Source organism: Myotis nattereri, assembly GCF_964212035.1.
Source record: "Myotis nattereri genome assembly, chromosome: 2".
NCBI lineage: Eukaryota > Metazoa > Chordata > Mammalia > Chiroptera > Vespertilionidae > Myotis > Myotis nattereri.
In genome coordinates, this window is record NC_138076.1 from 72,775,757 (window position 1) to 72,796,057 (window position 20,301).

Sequence of the window (20,301 nt, forward strand, 5' to 3'; positions counted from 1 at the left end):
CATTGGTCCTAGAAATTTTTGAGTTATTTCTTTAATGTGGAAGGACATCTTTAAGTTCTCGGGACACCATGATCAGCAAGACAATGCCAGAGACCTCTGAGGTTCTGAATATTCTGATCAATGATTCCTTCCTGCTACCAAATATAGTGAGAAGACTTACAATGCCTTTATTGAGTATAAGCCACTCCTTTAAATCTCTGTAGGTTTTCTTTTTTTTTTTTTTGTCAAGTTGATTCTGCCTTTTCTCCTATTTTCTGTGTGTTCCTGATTGTTATGCACTATGTAAAACAAATGTTTGCATTTGTGCATACAAACACACACAGATAGGGCTGATGAATTTATATTAAAAACTATGCTACTAAAGCCTGACATTTGTCATGCTTTGCTTTAAGAATATTTCCATCCCAATAAAATAATTTCATGATAATTATACTGATGAAATCCAGAACTAGATCAATGCCCTGGTCTTCCACAGGTGCCTTAACAAATGCATGGTGCCCTGGATGCAGCCTTTGTCTGAAGACCAGACAATGCCCAGGGATTCATGGGCCATAGCCCTTTACCTGGGATGACAATAGTATCATGGAACCAGGACTGCAGGGCTGTAAGTCCCTCCAGAGATGAGCACTAGTCCAAACTCTCTACAGGTGAGGAAGTATACCTGGGATGGATGAAGAAAGAACACTGGAATAAAAAAAAATAATAGAAGTTAGTAAGGTTGTAATTACTATAATGTAACAGGGTGATATTTGAAAGGATTTTAAAAGCTACCAACCTAACTTTCCTCATATGAGAATTACGGATAATATTTACTTTGTACTGTTTTTGTGAAAAGCAGATATAAAGGGCAGTGACAAGAGCAATACAAATAATAAATACAAATAATAAATGTCATCTACTGAGTACCACAATGCCAAAACAGATAAACGAACAGAAAACTATGTGCTGTTATGCCTAAAAGATTACTTTCTGAATACTAGAGTCTCTTTAATGTTTTTAAATTTAAATCCCCACAAAATTATAGAAACCTTTGAATTCAAATTTATTCCTTACAAAATTAACTGTGATAGAAAACCAACTGAAGGAATTTAAGAATACAGGAGAATATATTGCTTCCTGTAACTGAACAGTAGGAAGGACAAAAATACAACCTAACCTCAAATACACTAAGAATTATAATTTACATTTTAACCCAGGATTTTGTTTCCACTGCCTGTTTTTGTATATCTTGGCTTAATTCTACCTGATTATCTTAATTTTGGTCATTACTATGGTCATTAGCATATATTAGAATTATATATCTATACTTTTAATACTGGAGAGTATAAACAGAACCAAGTGACCAAGGTAATAAAATAGATAGTCCACTCCTGGAATGTGCTACTGGCACTTAATTAAAATATTGTTCATAAAGTATGTATACTGTTCTAAACAGAGATGTATGAGACAGATAAAATAATAATTAAACATTACTGATAGGAAGAAATTAATATTAAATTATCAAACACTATCATGTATATCATAAAAATGTGATTGAACAAATAAAGACATAATTAATCCTCATAGAAAGATACATAGGAACTATAAATTAAGTGTTTTGCATATGTGTATAAATATATACATGCATATGTATGTGTATAGATATGCATATATGCATGTATTCAGATAAACTGATAATTGTATTTCTTTAAATTGAGCAAGGAAAACAATCTTATATGAAGAAAATACAAAACACTTTTAAAAGGTTAAAAGCATATTTTACCTGGTTTATTCAATGAACTAAGTAAAAACATTTAAATCACCAAGCACAATAAATGATTCAAATTTGAAATCTTAGAATCTTTAAATGTCATGTGTGTTTTTGTTACATCAGATAATTAGGTTGTCTTGGTAACTAAGTTGGGAAATTTCCCCACAATATCAAAAACAGAATAGATATAATTATAAAATAATATTAAATAGGTATTTTGTACATATATATATTATAGATAGATTGTAAATAGAAAGATAGATGGATAAAGAAACATCATTTACAAAAGAAAAGGAAACTAAATAGCATTTGCATTTTCAGTAGTTTAATATATAATTGTTAAAGAAATGAGTAAATACATTTCCAACCTAAAGCTACAGGTCTGTATGATATCTGCTAGTATAACAAAGTGTGCTGGTGTTGTGTCTAGCTATCAGTTCAAATTGCCATACTTCAACTGAGTTGAAAAAGGGTCTCTGAACTTTGACCTGCCCATTTTCCTCCTATTGATTAAAGAGCTGTGTCACGGTGGTCTGATGCACAAAATGACTGTGACATGAATTGGTTGAGGACTCTGGCATTTAATGAGTAGGCCCATTTCAGCTCCAAATTACCAGTAACCATTCAGTGAGATATTTTAGATTTTTGTCACACACAGATATGGCAGATTAGGGTATGTTTAGGGGAAATTTTAAATTTATTTAAAGTAGAAGTACCTGTCTTTTCCTACATGAAAATAATTTAGGTATTATAACTAAATTATACCACTCATATTAGCTATATAGTATAGGAGGATGGATGACCAATTTCATGATTTGGACATAATTGTTGTTTTTCTCTCTTCAAGTAGGTTTACGAGGCTCTTCTGTTTTTTGTCTTAATTCATTGTAGTCACAGAGTTGCCTTCTCTGATATTAGTGTTCTTTGAAATTATGCTCCACAGGAGCATGTGACAGCCTAGTTTTTAGGGCTAGATCACCTACTAACAACCATCAAGGCCTCAAGTGATAGTGCCAGGTCAACTCTCAGCATCAGGGATTGTTTTCCTATGTTAATGTAGATGTGTAAACTTATTGATAATATCAAAAAAGTAATGGTGTTGGTTAAGTGAGCTGTGGATCTAGAAAATCAGCTGGATTCATTTGAACCATTTACTGTCTCAACTTACACACATATCTAACAGAGAAACTCATAAAGGTATTGAATTCTAAAAATATTTTTGAGATCTTCTCAGATTATGACAACCACCTCAATTACATTACTAAATGAATATTTCACCTGAAATACACATAATTACATGTCACAGAATATTGTTTTTAAATGATTTTTATATCTTAGTTATATCTCTAATTTCATATTTTCAGTTTTCCAAGGATAGTGAACATCTATATATTTCTATCTACTAGATACCACCTACTCAGCGATAGCAGTAGTGTGGATGTTAATAAACACATGGTTGGTCATAGGGTGGAAAATAGAGATTAATTAAAAGAAGTGGCTCCTACAAGCTGCTACAATTCATATTAGGTGCCACCAGCTTTAGAAAATACTTTTCTTCTGAAATAAATTTAAAATGCAATTTGTGGAACATATTATTTTTATCTCCCTCCTCTTTAAAGGCCTACCCTCAATAACTTTCTCAGATGCAATGGAGTCAATGACTTTTTTCATTTGTTTTCAACTGTCTGAAAATCCTATATAATAAAGAGGTAACATGCAAATTGAACCTCACACCCTCACAAGATGGCTGCATATGACCAGGCTGGCAGGGGAGTTAGTGCAGACAACCAAACGACTGAACAAGCAGGCTGTGTGGGGCGACCAGGTCAGCAGGGGTGGGGGGCAGTTGGGGGCAATCAGGCCAGCAAGGAGGGAGCAGTTGGGAGTGACCTGGCCGGCAGTGGGGGGGCAGTTAGGGGTGATCAGGCTGGCATGCAGAGGCAGTGAGGGGCAACCAGGCAGGCAGGCAGGTGAGCAATTAGGAGCCAGCAGTCCAGGATTGTGAGAGGGATGTCTGACTGCCGGTTTAGGCTCGATTCCCAGTATCGGGCCTAAACCAGCAGCCGGACATCCCCCGAAGGGTCCTGGATTGAAGAGGGAGCAGGCTGGGCTGGGGAGATCCCGCTCCCATGCACAAATTTCATGCACTGGGCTTCTAGTTTAATGATAGGGTATTTAGACATTCAGCCTTAATAAGCACTTTCACATTAACCTTCTCTGATTCCTACCATTGATACTCAGCTGTAATACTTCCCGCTGAAGAGTAATTTAATTACTTCAAACTAGAAGCTTGCTAAATATAAGAATGTTTTAGAAGGTTTCAAACTTTATAGTTCATTATAAGCCTTGTAAACACATAGTTTTCTTGGCCTCACCTCCAGAGCTCCTGATTCAATAGGTTCCCTGAAGACATAACCACCGCTGGTCTGGCCTAGGTACCACATTTTGAGAAAATAGTAATGTAGACATTAAGAAATTTATTTTGAGAACTACTGATTTAGATATTGTGGGAGGCTGAATAATGGTCCTCAAAGGTGTGCACATGTTAACATCCTGAGGCTGTGGCAATGTCACATTACATGCAGAAGAGATTTTTAAAAATTGATTTTAGAGAGAGAAAGGGAGAGAGACAGAGAGAAACATCAATGTGAGAGAAAAAAACATTGATCTGTAGCCTCCCATACTCACCCTGACCAAGGATCAAACCGGAAACTTAGGTATGTACCCTGACTGGGAATCAAACCCTCCACTTCTCAGAGTACCGGATGATGCTCTAAGCAACGGAGGCACACAGGCTAGGGCAGAAGAGATTTTTCAGATATTATTAAGCTTAAGAACCTTAAGGAAGGAACCTGGCTCAGTTGGTTGAAGGATCCTGTGTACCAGAGCGTGGCAGTCCTGTACACTACAGGGTGGCAGCTTCCAATCCAGGTCATGCACATACCCAGGTTGTAGGTTTGATCCCCAATCTGGGCACGTGCATGTGGGAGACTATGATCTATGTCTGTCTATCTGTCTCTCTCTCTCTCCCTCCCTCTCTCTAAAATCAACTAAAAAAAAGAACTTTGAGAAGGGAAGATGATCGCAGGTTATAAAGGTAAACCCAATATAATCACACATATCTTAGAAGTGGAGAACCTTTTTAGCTGTGTTAGAGAGAGGAGATATGATTACAAAAGCATTGTCACAACAATGAAAGTTCATTGACTTGCAAGAGGAGATAAGAGTGCCATGGGTGAAGAAATGTAGGAAGCCTCTAGAAGCTAGAAAAGGCAAATATGTAAACAGATTCTCAGAGACTCCAGAAAGAAACTCAGCCCTTCCAACACCTTGACTTTAGCCTACTGAGACTCATGCTGGATTTCTGACCTATCTAGGATTATAAGATAATAAACTTTCCTTTTTAAACTAACTAAGTTTGTGGTAATTTTATCACAATAGAAAACGAATATAGGTATTAAAAAATTCTGTCACCCAGAATTATACATCTCTATTTTTCCTGACCCTTGCCCAAGCCATAAATACAAAATATAGATGGCCACCATAGCAGCAAAAGTCAAACCTGATATCAGCAAACCAGCATTTGAAATATTTGACTACCACTACTACCTGTATTATTTTAACCAAGTACATTTCTTCACTTGATTAACAAATATTTGAGACCCTCCTTTGTAAAAGGCAAATGCTATGTGTTGGGACAGAAAATCAAATCAGGGATAGATGCTATCTTGAAGTGACTTTAAAGTGGGAAACAGGGCAGGAAATCAAGACACAGAAAAGCGTGAAATAATCTAGATAACTGTTAAAGAGAATACTATAGGCACAAATGGTGTTACTTGTGCTAAAACCCACAATACCAAACCTGGGTTTAATACCTGCCCTAACTGTTATTCCCTAATTGATTCAAGGAAAAGCACTGTGTAGACTGTTGTAAAAATAATGTGGCATATGGTAAACATCTGTTTTCCTTCTTGAAATCGGGAGTTTTGGACATGCCAGGGAAAGGGTACCTTTGTCACCAAATAAAACTCGGGCACCGAGTCTCTAGTGGGCTTCCCTAGGAACAAATACTTTACATATTTTATTGTCTTTTTCATTGCTGATTAAATGACCATGCTTATTTTGCCCATCATAGGAAGAAGAGAGCATAAGGAAACCTGCATATGGGTTCCTACAGATACTAAATGTCCTGTGTCTTTCTTCCTTGCTTTTCATGTCATATAGTTTTTCATTCCAATAAACCTTAGCTCTGAATCCATCTAGTGAATCATTAATCATGTAGATGGTTTGGGGGACCTCTGAAAAAGGGAACGTTCTAAATACTCAATAAATTTATTATTGAGGTTTAAATATCTCTAATCAAACTATTTCCACTTGAGTACTGTATTAGAGCTTGCAGGACAGGCAAAGCTAAATAAATAAAATGCAATTCCCATGTAGAAAAGTTGAGAAACTGGGGTTTGAGAAGTGCTTCTGGAAGAATTTCTGGGAGCCTTGAAAGTGCCCACCATGGACCTCCCACCAGACACTGTGATTTGGTGCAATATGTTCAAAACTCGTCAGTTTCACAGCTAAGAATGAATCAAGTGCTTCCTTCTGGACTCTGATACTAGTTTCATGATGGTGTATAAAAATAACTGAAATTGGGTCATCATAAGAAATTGACATTTAAAAGACTCATAAAAGCAGGACAGCACACGGCACTGTGCTGTATATGGATAACTGCACTCAACAAATTGCTGACCTCTGCCATGTGGACATTGGTTGATGGAAATTGCCTAAAAACGCCCCTTTTATCCTGGTAGTAACTATTTCATATATACAACCTGGGCATATGCTCTGACTAGGAATCAAACCTGTAATCATTAAATGCATGGGATGACACTCAACCAACTGAGCCACACTGGCCAGGGCTATAAATATACCTAATAGAACATGAATGGAAGTGGCATGTCACATCCAGGTTCATTCTTTAAGAAGTGTTTTTCTTCATTGCCTCCTGCCAGAAAGCTGGATAGAAGCCGAAGATGCCAAGATCATGGGGATGGCAAAACCAAAAGAGAGAAAGAGCCCATGTTTTGAACTGTGTCACAAGACAACCAGCTGATCAAAAACACCCATATTGTGCTGTTACAGAAATAAACATTCACAGTTGGAAGATTCTAACATTTGGGGGTTATTTATATACTGGCTGTTACTCTAACACAGGAATACCTCAAAACATAGCAAAGTAACTGTCTTATAGTCTCTTTTTACTTAGCCTCAACATTCAAATACACCTTGACAAAATTTTAGCTCCTGAAGATCCTGTTGCCTACGGATACAGTATGGCCCTGACAAGACAATAATGAGAGGGCTCTTTATGATACAATGCTGTGCACTTCGATCCCAGATCAAAGCAGCTTTTAAAGAATCATAGGCCAAATGGGAATATCCAATATTTAACCTAAATTCTTTGATAAACATTTAAGAAGGTTTTAAAACAGATCTATGATGCTTCGACAGTACCCATCTCTCACGTAATAATGAGCCCACACAGTCCCTAATGCCTCACACTCTCTCTTGTGCTCTCTGTGAATTCTCTCTCATGTTCTCTTCTGCCCTCAATATCTTAATTCCTTCATTCCCTCACTTCTTTATCAAAATATTGGCTGCAGTCAGAAACGTGAGCAGCAAAAGCATTAAAATCTCAAAAGGATATTTGTTAAATATAATATGTAAGATTATAACAGACTTTTATATATTCAGTAACTTATATTTCTGTTGCCAAACTGCTATATATATATATATATATATATATATATATATATATATATTACTTCCTTACTTCCACAACAATAATTTTAGTCATTTCCCTGTTTTGAAGAGCTTAAAAAACAAAAACAGTCTCTATCTGTAGATGCCACAAAATATGAATAATGTATGATATTACATATTATAAGTTTCAATATATTCTTAGTCTTTTCCAGTAAGAAGGGAATGTAATTTGCCTTTAGGAATATGCAAATTAGTGGTATATAATTATTTACTAAATGGATTATTGTGGATTGAACTCATATCAACTCATTGATTTACTAAGAAGACATTGTCTAAATTTTATTTACTGAAAAAATACAATTTAAATGTTGGATTAGCAGCTAAATACTGATAATATGAAATTTTATAATATGATATGTATTTCTTACCTGATAAAGTTTGACAAGGTAAAATTATTTTCACCAGTTGAAATTTTGCATTAATGCCTGTGGGGACTGACTGGCAGACTCTGAGAGATAGATGAATGGATTACTCTGACACATGTTTCTGTGAAAGAGAGGCTAAAGGACTGTTTTGCTATAGGAACTAAGCAGCCCTGTTCGCCTGCCTCCGTCGGCTTTTATTGTAACAACTAGAGGCCCAGTGCATAAAAATACATGCACTGGAAGGGGGATCCCTCAGACCGGCCTGTCCCCTCTCACAGTCCGGGAGACCTCAGGGGCAGGAGGCGACTCAGCGATCAGAGGAAGGCAATGCCCCATCACACCTCTGCTGCTGCCATTGATGGCAGCGCAAGCTTCGGCTGGCCCTGGTTACTGAGCCTCGGGTGGCCCTAGGTGGCCGGGCAGCCACCATCCGAGGCTTGCCTGCACCTCGGGCCCACCCTGGGCAGCTGGGCAGCCGACATTAAGGCTTGCCTGTGCCTTGGGCCGTCCCTGGGCGGCTGGGGGACTGAGGGTGGGTCCGGCCACACCGTGCACCTGCCTTCCACCCCCCGCCCCAAGCCAGGCTGAAAGGACTGTGGGACTCCGGTGGGGCTGAGGGGACTGGTCACCTCCATCTTGTGGCTATGTGCGCTGCCATCTTTGTGATGGTGTGATGGTCAATTTGCATAATTCGTCTTTATTAGGTAGGATAGCTTGAACTAAAATTAACTATTAGATACTATCAGCAGGGTAAGCACTCTTGAGAAAACACTTGTGTCTGTAGTGTCCTTTAAGCAAGGTCATGTCTAACTAACACCTGGGGGCTCTGGCTTGTTTGGAAAAGTGAAGGAAGGGGAAGGCACCTTCAGCCAACACCTGTCCCATGCCTCCCAACAAATGCCTAGTAATGATTTTTAAAGATTGTCATTGAAGGATTTTAAAAAATGAATCTTTAGTTTCAAAGAGAAAGTGAGAAATAGACTGTGTTGACTTTATTTTGTGAATATGTGACTCTGTAGCAGCTTCAGAATGATAACACTAGAATAATGTGGAATTTATCTGTAGCAGAGTTGAAATTGTGCCACATTCTTCCACCATTATTTCTTCCCATACCAGAAAAATAGGTAGAATAGAATAAATAACCATTAAAGAATATTTCCTTATTTAAAACAAAAAGAAAAATATCTTGACAGCTTTTGGGAAATATATTTTTTCACATTTACTCTCCACGTTTATGACAGGAAATATGAAAAATAATACATGATTTACAGTAGTAAAGATTACATATTGGGAGATTTGAGTTTCCAGGATAATTTCTATGTTAGAAGGTCCATAAACTTCTGATTTTAAAAACAATATACTAAGATTTTTCTAGAATTTAGATGATATGCACATTGTAAGTTTCTAAATAAAATCAAACCACCCTACTGTGATTTATATTGCTCTGAATAATACATTTGAATTATTTTAATGTTACATTTGAGCTGCTTTTAATGTATCTTATATTAATAATCCTCCACTTTCTTTTAAATTATTTTCATAATACTTATACAAACTCTGCTTTTCTCTTTGTGTAACAAAGTCAAGTTCTGAATTCCAAAATGAGCACCTGTCAAGCCAGGCAGAATAATATTAGTATGTGCCGTTTTCCCATTTTGTATCTTTGTCACAGAAGTGTAGCCAGAAATATTTGGGCTTATACTGTACAGTGAGTCCCTCAGGTCCCTTTTCATGATTCATCATAATATGGGAGTAACTTACACAGGAAAAGCACAAAAAGCGCTATGTAAAGCATAACCCATTCATCATTTAGCTTATTGTCACATGAAACGATTCTCCATTGAATGTGGAATAGGGAGGAAATCCAGCTCAACACTAAGCCAATGCATTAGAAGGAGGCCTGGTTTTTGTAGGATTAATTCATTTCTTTCGGGGTCAATATGCTCATTTTCCATTAGAAACGGAGTTTCCAAGTGTATGTGCAAAATATCGATCGTTAACATAAGTTTCCTTAAACTCTATGCTGACATACTCAAGAAGATACCACACGCACAAACTAGGTTAAACATGATATTAATGTTTTATAGAAAAAATGCTCTGAGAGTGACACAGCAAAACTTAGAACAGTGAAAAAAATAGTGATGGTACCTAGTAAATTTAGTTGAATAAATTAGAAATAGGTGATGAGGGAATAAGGTAATGAATGCATTAGTGATGATGTGGTTTATTTAGTAACTCACCAGTAATTAGGCAGCAGCAATTAAAAGGACTTTCCTGAGCAAGTAACACATATTTCTGAGTATAAAAAAAGGAATCATTTCACTCCTCCCTAAACATCCATATTGTTTAATTAAACTAAGTTACTTTGACACGAATCCAGCATGAAGAGAGGCTGGTTTAACTGGATGCAGAAGACAGAAGAGAAGCTGTGAGTTAGCTGACTCGTTCTCTGAGTGCTTTTTTTTCACAAGGCCATCAGGGTATTTTCCTTCGATGAAAACATAGCTCAGTAAATGTGATGTTATATACCTCAACTGGATCACAATGCACTGCTGCTGTACCTTCCATTTACAACTGCTTTTATTTTTAGGGGGCAAGTAATGGAGGGAAGTTATATCTCAAGGCAACATTTGAACAAGCCAAATGAGCACAAAGCAGTTCCATCCCCAGGCAAAGGTTTGGTGCTTTCAGAGATCCTTAACAGCTCACTATGTTTATCAGAGCAGAGCTTGATCCTTCTAGTTGCTTTTGCCTAAGTTGGAGCTTGATTCCTATAGGTTTACTTAAACCTAAAACTAATATTCAGAAGAAGGAATTCTTAATACTGGCTAAATAGTTTACCTTAATTAAAGAGAAAAAAGATAATAATAAGAATAAAAGTGTATGTGTGTGTGTGTGTGTGTGTGTTTGCAGTTCTCACTATCAAGAATATATATATATATATATATATATATATATATATATATATATAACTTCACATATATAATATAATAGTAGACTCTTCACCAAGACATGCTTAGTTTGACTTCTGATTCCTCCTTTTCAGGATAAAAAAAAAATCACAGTAACAGAATTTTAGTAAGTATACAAGCTGGCATCTGTTCTTTCCCTTCATTTCTCAAAACAAGGTGTCATAAACAGAACTCTAAAATATTCTAACACATATTTGAAAAAATTATTGATATTTATAAGTAGATTAAATGTGCTTCCATCACCCCTTAATTTGCTTATGTTTTAAGCTACATTACTATTATATTGATTCTTTGTAACTTAGAGATAACAGAACCTCAGATTTTTTCTTTTCACATTTTTCATGCACAGTCAAGCCTCTCACTAAGCTTTCTTACTGAACAGCTACTTAATAGGTTCACAGATATTTTTTTCAGAAGCAAATATTTATCGGACCAACATTTTGATGCCTTGTGTATTATTTAACTTGGGAGCAGAAATATCCTAGTATGGTTTCATATAGAAGCAGAAAAATATGTGGTATGAGTCCCCAGTCATTGATCAAAGTCAAATATTAGTAAATGAAATGATAGAGCCAGGATGAGAACCCAGTACTTGTAACTATGCTATTCCAAGTATTGGGAGCTAGTTATCAGGACCAGTTTACCCTTTGACAGAAAATGTATAGTTCACTCTGCTTTTCAAGGCGCACACAAAGAAAGCCCAGGTTCTCAGAAATAATGACCTCAGAATGCCAACTTTTACTGCAGATAAACTGTTTACAATGGAAGTGATTGCTATGGAAATGTATGCCCTTGCCTCTAAATACACCCAAACTATAGTGAAAAGGAAAAGGCTAGGCAACAATCCAAAACATTCATGAAAATAAGAAAATATTTCACTCAAAAACAGTAAATTTGTATGTAGGTGTGGGAGGGAAATAAACAAAGAATTATCATCCACACATGTTTATCAGAATTTATTTTTAAGCTAGGTAGCTTACCTTTAAACTACCACCTTTGTCAAACATCATCAGTATGTCCTTGATTTAAAAACAGTGTTTTGCAATGTGTGCTGACATTACCAAAACCAAGTGAAAGACAAAGGAGAAGTTACACACTGCTCTGCAAAAGTGTACATTTTCCCATTCTTAAGGACAAAACATGCCTTTGACAGACACCATAGAACATCACTGCAAGTTTAAGACAAGTAAGGGCAGGCCACAAACACTGGTCTTCAACATCAAATAAACACTGAAGGAAATAGGTTTACATTACTTCTGTAAGCCAAACTCATCCCTGCTAATAAGTTTTGTTTAGCCAAAGTAGAATTTCTGTTTGACTTTGGCTGGGTTGGGTTTGTCATTTTTAAATTGTAACATCTTTGGTACAGTTGGGGGAAGGGCCCTGTTCTTTCACATTTTCTGACAGCAACGCCATTTATTCCTTCTCTAAAGCTAGGCCACCTTACCCGTTTGAATTGGAAGTTACTTGTGGCGGCTGTTTTATATTAAGCTCATCAGACCTATTTGGCAGAGTCTTTCAAAGGCAGAACAGAAAACAGGTAAGCAGATGAGTTGAGGACATTTCAGTTGGAAAACATGACACAGTGACTAGAATTCTGATGTGTAGAGGAACTGGTAACTCAAAAAATGTAGGTTAAGATCAGATCATAGAATATTTTACACTACAACTAAGTCATTGGGATTAATAACCAGTGAGAGTAGAAATTTATCACCAAGCCCCTGCTCATTTTTTCTTAAACTCAACTCTATACAACATTAGAATTTCAAAATATTAAAAAAGGTTTAGGAGCTTGAATTATGAAAGAAATTTGATTTTTTTATTTCTCGTTCACTAATATCCAGTACCAATTTATTGTTTATAAGTAGCTAAATTACCTTTAAAGATAATAATATCTATTACCTTGATTGCCAAAAGTGACTTTTCACTTATATTTAAAAAACAAACAAACAAAAACCTCTTCATACAATTAGGTTGAAAACAGTAGTTAACATTTCTTGGGGATTGCCAATGACAACACTAACATGGTGCCATAGGAATTTCTTCTGTGTTTCGCCCGACCCCACCCCGACCCCCAAGCTCATCAGTTTGAAGTTTTTCCCCCCACCCTACCCCACCCCACCCCCAAACGCATCAGTTTGAACAACCACATGAGCAGGAACATTTCTTCACAAGAGCCAAGGATTGTAGGTGAGGGGTTACAACACTTGGTGAAGCACAGAAAAAAAAAAAAAAAGATGGCAAAATGGGCTTAGGAAAAGCTGATTTATACTATTACACCACCCCCATCGCTTCCTTCCCTAAGCCCAGGCAGCTCAACTCAGAGAGATTGACATCGTTGGGTTGGAGGAGAGAAAAGTGAGCACCAAGAGCCCTGACTCACTCCCGGGCTAGGTGGCTCCCTGCGGGCTTCCACAAACCCACATGCCTGTAAGCCCAGCGCCTGCAGGCCCAGCGACCCCAGGCAGCTCCCATGACCGAGAGTGGCTTCCATAATTGGACTCCTAGCGAGCTGCAGGTAACCCAGGCCCCAGACTTACCCCAGTAGTTGCCAGCTCAGCTCCCATAGCCCCTGGTGGCTGCCTAACACCAGGATTCAGAGAGCTCTCTCCCCTGAATCCAGGAGCCCAGCACATCAGTGTCTGCCTGCTCCCGCAGCCCCAGGTGGTTCCCATTACACCAGTTAGGGTCCTGAGTGCACACCAGGTTCCTGGCAAGCACCTAGGGATCCAGACCCACCCGCCTGAGCTGCCTGCTGCCAGCTCTGGTGATCCTCGCAGCCCACTGTCCCCAGGAAGCTCAGGAGGCACCAGGCGCTTTTGAAGCCCTAGGCAGCCAGCAGGGCATCCCTCAATCTGAGGCCCCAGGCTCACCCAGAGCCTCTGCTCCTGCAGCACTTGTTCACTGATAGTGGGAATGCAAATTGGTGCAGCCACGGTGGAAAACAGTATGGGGGTTCTTCCAAAAATTAAAAAATGAACTACCATATAATCCAGCAATTATATTAGCGGTTTCTGTTTGTTTTCAGGCTCTGTAGCAATTACAGAGAGAGGGTATTTTTCTTAAGGAAACCAAATCACTGTTCCCAAAAGAGAGCCGTATCCTTCATGTTCAATGTGGGAGACTGTTTCCTCACAATTATATCAGATTTATGCATTATTGAACTTTTGCATTACCTTAATCCCATAAAACTTCTTGGAGGTATCTAGAAAAGTTTTTAATAGCAAACAAATACTTAATTTGAAACTCAATCATTTTCATATCTACTAATAAAGAGTATATAATTGGCCAGCAAGTGATGACTAAAATTTATTATGCTATTTTTATTTATACTAAATTTTTTATACTCTTTAAGTATATTACTAAATTTTTTATTTGTATTTCAAAGTATTAATCTTCCACTCTAGTCTGAACTCTTGACTTACTGGGGGAAGGGGAGACAGAAAGAGATTAACCAAAGAACTTATATGCATATATGCATAGCCCATGGACATAGATAATAGGGTGGTGAAGGCCTGTGGGAAGGGGGGAGTCAGGTGGGGAGTCAAAGGGGGAAAAATGGGGGACATATATAATACTTGAACAATAAAGATAAAAAATAAATAAATAGCTGCCACGCTTTACTTTCACACTCAGCCTTCCATTAAACTGCCTATTTTGGAATTCAATACAATATAGTTCAGGTAAATACAAATTTAATTTTTTTTCTATTTACACTTCAGAAAGATTTTTAAATTATTTTCAAAATAATTTTAAATTTAATCATTAAGCTTATCCAGACTACTATGTAATTTCATTTTCTACTTTCTGAAGTTGAAGCATTTCTGCCTGCACTTAGTTTCCAAAATATGGCCACCTCAACCACATTATTCTACTTTTGTCTTTTAATTTTCTTCTATTTTATATACAACCAAGTTATTTTTCAATAAAATATTATAATATGCATTCACTCAATTCAATGATACTGTATTCAATGGATGAGGCATGACCCTACTAAAAAAGTGGCCCACCCTTTAAATTAATGAAATTATATTTTCTGTGGTTTATAAAAGAACTATAAAATCTGTCCTTTATGAGTTAATTGGGGGAAATTTACACTATATTGCTAGACAAATACTGAACTAAATACTTATAATTCAAAAACTTAGAATGCAGAAATCTTAATATTTAATCAAATAAAAGTCTGTATCATAAAAATAGAAATCTGATTTATTCCTACCCAACAGTTTACTATATCTCAGGCAAACATTAATTAAAGGCATATTGTGAGCTATTTTACGGACTTTACATGTTTTAACTCTCAGGGAATCTTCTCACCCTCATTCTACAGAAATAAATACTGAGACTCAGAAAGGTTTATCAACTTATCCAAATTTACCCTGCAAATAAGTGGCAAGGCAGGGGCTGAATTCAGGAAGTCTAACACAATGCCATGCTTATCATTACTGCATTACACTATCTCTTACAAGGGCTTGTCATATGTTTGCAGTTTTTTGTTTGTTTGGTTTTTTTTGCAATTAACACAAATTAATTCATCAGTTCTCTTGGACAAAAGCTAGTTTGGGAAGAGGAATCAGTTACAATGGGTGAATGTGGCATAGGAGGTAGAGAGAGGGGAAAGATTTCAAGTGGAAGGCATGTGGGATTTGACATTTCAGAATACAGATTATATACATATACATATACATATACATATGTATATATATAATTTTTTTTTCTACGGGGAATCATAAAATTTGGAGAACTCAAAATTTAGTTTCATTTGAGTGAGAGAGGACAGAGTTCTCATTATTGGTTCCCACCATTCCCTTTTCGCCAAGATGTGACTTATCTCATCACTAAGGTAGTTACTGGTGCTGTAAACCAGTATTTCCTAGTATCTGTTCTGGAAACATGACAGGGGTGTACTTCCTGGTCCCTTTGAAGTTACATGAAATGAGAGCAGAAACAATGTGTACATCTTCTTCTTGGAAGAGTCAGCCACCCTCCTTTCTCTCTACTATGCTGATGATAGAAGCCTATGCCATGGTAAAGTCTCTATTGATCTGGTTCCCAGAAGACTTCAAAGAACTGAGCCCTCCTGAAAATGCCCATAGAGCAAATAGATTGCATTGCAAGAGATAAACTTGCCCTAGCCAGTTTGGCTCAGTGGATAGAGCGTTGGCCTGCAAACTGAAAGGTCCCAGGTTCTATTCTGGTCAAGGGCACATGCCCAGGTTGTGGGCTTGATCCCCAGTGGGGGACTTGCAGGAGCAGCCGATCCATGATTCTCTCTCATCATGGGTGTTTCTATCTCTCTCTCCCTCTTCCTTCCTCTCTGAAATCAATAAAAATCTATTTTTTAAAAAAAGAAGTAAACTTATCTTCTAATAAACCATTTAGAGTTTGGTTGTTATAACAACTTTACTTAGCCTATCCTGAATGATATACTCTCAAAGCACCAACGGATGTCTAGAAAATGTCTATTTTAGCAATAACATGGTCATAAAATTGTAAGGAGGATTTTATTTTTAATAAACCTAAGTGAATGTCATAATGATTAGACAGTGTTTCTAAAAATTAACTTTGAAAGTGGATCCTACAGTAACAACAAAAACAGTAAAATCCCATTTTCAATTAACTTTATAGTATTTCCATTAATGAAAATGTACGTGGATGTAAGTCATGATATATCTCCCAATCAGAGGTATTTTCCAAACAAATTAAGGGGAAAATATGGTATCTTCCATTGATTATGATATCCACATTATAGATCTCTTTAATCTTGAGTAATCCTGGAATGACTACCTCCCATTATCAGTTAAAACAATATCTTTCTTTTAAGAATATCTCTCAATTTCCCAACTTGACTGATGTTATTGAGGCAGAAAAGACAGAGGGGGAAGAGGGATGGGTTTTCTAGAGAGAGTAATGATAACCTATAGAGAAAATACAATGGAGTTTAATTTTCTAGGAATTAATTTATAATGTCAACCAATTAAAATTTTTCTTTTATCTGCACACATTTATTATGTGTGGGAACACTTTATTATACATAGTTATAAATTACAGGAGTAAGAATAATCTGGTTTAAAGGTTTAAAAACCTTCTCTTATAGTGTAAACACACTAATTCTTTGTGTACTCCTATTGTAAAAACAGCAAGAGCCTGGTTCTATAAGGAGTAAACCATTCTGAATTACCATGTGAATGTTGAATAAAATTTCAGGGCCTCAGGACCTCATACTATATAACAGGATGAGCTAATTAATTCACTTGAGCAAATATCTTATTTTAAAATTCAGGTTATGTTTTGAAAAATTGTGTCTAACATATTATTTGTTTTCCCCTTTGATCTCCATTTTCACCTGACTAGTTAAAGATTTCAGATACACTACTTTAGTTTCATAATATTACTGTGAATGTACATTGAATGAACAAAATATACTAGAGGATGGCCTAGAATAAATAAGTTTTATAGTCTCCAACTAGAAGTTTTGTTTTCTGAGCACCTGACTTTGCTTTCCCTATTTTTAAATTGTCTTAATCCATGAAATTCTTCATTTTGCAAATATGTACATCGTTACTCTTATTTTAGTCTAATATTTTGTGTATATTATTCCTTTGATTCCATTAATTTTTAATTAAGAACATAAACTTTTAACAGGGAATATATAATTTTTATTTTATATTCAATATTGAATATTCTACATGAAGAATGGTTTTACACAACTGTCTGTTCTCTCTCTTCTTGGCCCCCCTTCGTTGATTCCTTTTTGCTGAAATGTTTGTTACAAAATCAGGGATGGAAATAATAAATTATAAAAATATGAAGGTTATTAAAGTGTTTTTTAAATTCCTTAATTCTTTTCTAAACAAACTAAAATGATATGTTAGAAAAATAGACCAAAATCCTAAAAGAAATCAGAATAATTTTTGACATCTTGATATTAAGAAAAAAATTAATATCAAGGAAATTAACTTTGTGAATTTATGTTTGTAACTTTTGATATATTATATAAAATATGAAAATCAAGCTATTCATCTAATAAATGCTTAGATATTTTATATGACTTGAGGAGAGACTCATATTTCTTGTCAAAAAATGTCAAAGAACTGTAAATGGGCAAATAAGATGATGCATCTATTAAATGGCATCTGGGGATGGATTGTCAAGTGCATCCTTGGCATTTTCTAATTCTGTAGGAATGTGTATCTCTGACTGACTTTGATTGACTAGTCCATTTTATAGTTCTGTAGGAATAGAAATTAATTTATAGAAAACATTGTAATGCAAATGCTTTTACCTGTGACAATTCAAATGAATTTTGCCCAGTAGAAGAGAAAAAAAATTTGAAGGTCAAATTCTCATTGGTTTTAACTCCTTACCATTTTCTTCGTTTAAAAAAAAATGAGTTTGATGAACTCTTTGACACATGTTCACTTAGTATGTGCACAGGAGTCATGTTTATACATTTTTTATAATAATGTAAAATTTCTAACTGAAAGAAGTCAACTATAAAAGATACTATTCTCCCTTAAACAAAGGAGAGGAGATGAAATAGAACTTGTGATCTCTTATTTACAAATGACTATTTGGCATCCAAATTCCCTGCATTATTGAAAAACCTTCTGAAACAGTGATTTTGATTTTATATGTTCTGTGAGAAACTTGTCTTCAGAAACACTGACGCCCAAACACTGCTGTAACTGAAGTTGGGTGAAGGTTCCTCTCAGCCACTTCCCAGTGAGGACTGCTTGAGGGGCTTCCTCTGAAGTTTAAAGGAAAAGTCACAATGCTCGAGCCCAGAGCAGATCAAGTGGAAAGATAGTATCCTGGCAATTCCAGATGCTATCTAAAATTGAATGAGTACACAGAATTGGAGAATCAGGGGATGGTTGGTATTAGGCACATTTAAGAATTTTCTTCAAGATACGGTCATCTCGGCTGAAATATTTATCCTATGATACAATGACTACCTCTATTTCATATTTCTTTCTCATATTTTGAATAAGTATGTAATTAGAAGACATCACATTTGCTTTCAGAAGATCAAATATGTTCACATTATCATAAAGCTTATTTTGTCTTTAGGAACTTTTTGAGAATTGTTAAGAATATTTCACTCTCTTGACAGTAATATAATATTTTACATCTGTGCTTTTCCTTAGAAAGTGTTGCAAAACCTGTAATTTGTCACTTCAGTCAAGACATTTCTTTCCCTCTGATGTGTAAATATTTCTGAATAGGCATCATTGAAAGCTATCACAAATAAAGCCATCTTGTGTTTTGGGTGGCATATTTAAAGCTGTGCATATGATCAAGGGGGCTACAAAACTGACTCAAACAAAATACATATAAAACTTAAAAATAATGCTAAATTAGAAGGCATGATCTAAAATTAGGAAAGTAGCAAAAAGTATAAGTTAATGGGTAGCATAAAGTATTCAAATCAAATTAGATAACAGCCTGTATGGAGTGCATTTAGAAGTTAAGTGGAAATATGCTAATTTAAATTGGCATTTAAAATAAAGAGGCATTTTCTTAATATCTGGAACATTTTTTTCTAATAAGTGAAGTAATGGAAACTTAGAGTAGATTCAGAGTCAAAGGCTGACTATAAGTAATCTTTAGTATAATGGCCTTACACACCCCTTTCTGTAAGTAGTGATGGCATTTTTTCTTTGTCTACAAATGTTCATTTGATCCTGCCTCTTGCTATTAATATCCTATTAATACTTGCAAAAGATCTTATCCTAGCAGGTTTTAGACAATTTCAGTTAAATTCTGTCACATCTTTGATCATGTAAAGAAAACATGCCCAGTTACAAGTAGACTTAACATTTTTCTTAAGGCACATTCTTCTTTTGTTTTGTTTTGTTGTTGTTTTGTTATGTAAATTAACCCATTTACTATAGGTTAGCAATGTTTCAAATTGTGGCGCTTCTATTGGTCCTTCAGCCTGCTGATGGCAGACTTCACTGTGATGGCAGAAGTGGTGCTCTGGGTCCAGGCACCACCAGCTAGTTTTCATGCAGGAACCACAGCGCCAGATCCCCACAACTCCTGTCTTCACCTTGGTTTTGCTACACAAGGAGCAAGTGTACTTTGCATGCTGGCTGATTTCAGTTTTCCTGAGGGAGGCACCATGACTAGTCCTGTGTTTACTGGAAATTCCAATCTTTTTGGTGCATTTAGCCATGTTGCCGGAAACTATTCTCTACAAAATATAGAAAATACATTGTATTTTCTTCATCGTGCACAAGGGTAATATTATAGTGCCACATGAAATGGCTCCAAACATTCATAGAACTTCTTTCTACCTAAGTGCAGTAGTATTCTGTTCTGCTCAGAGATTCTGATTGGCTTAAACCAAGTAAAAAAAGAAAAAACAAGACAATGAATTACTTGGAGAGAG

At 36.1% G+C, this 20,301-nt stretch overlaps 1 pseudogene across 1 annotated transcript; it reads right to left on the minus strand.

Annotated features, from left to right (window-relative positions):
* Nucleotides 1-19,829: 19,829 nt before the first annotated feature.
* Nucleotides 19,830-20,085, minus strand: LOC308513747 (large ribosomal subunit protein eL43-like; annotated as a pseudogene). The gene has a single exon. The product of its transcript is annotated as a large ribosomal subunit protein eL43-like (transcript).
* Nucleotides 20,086-20,301: the final 216 nt, after the last annotated feature.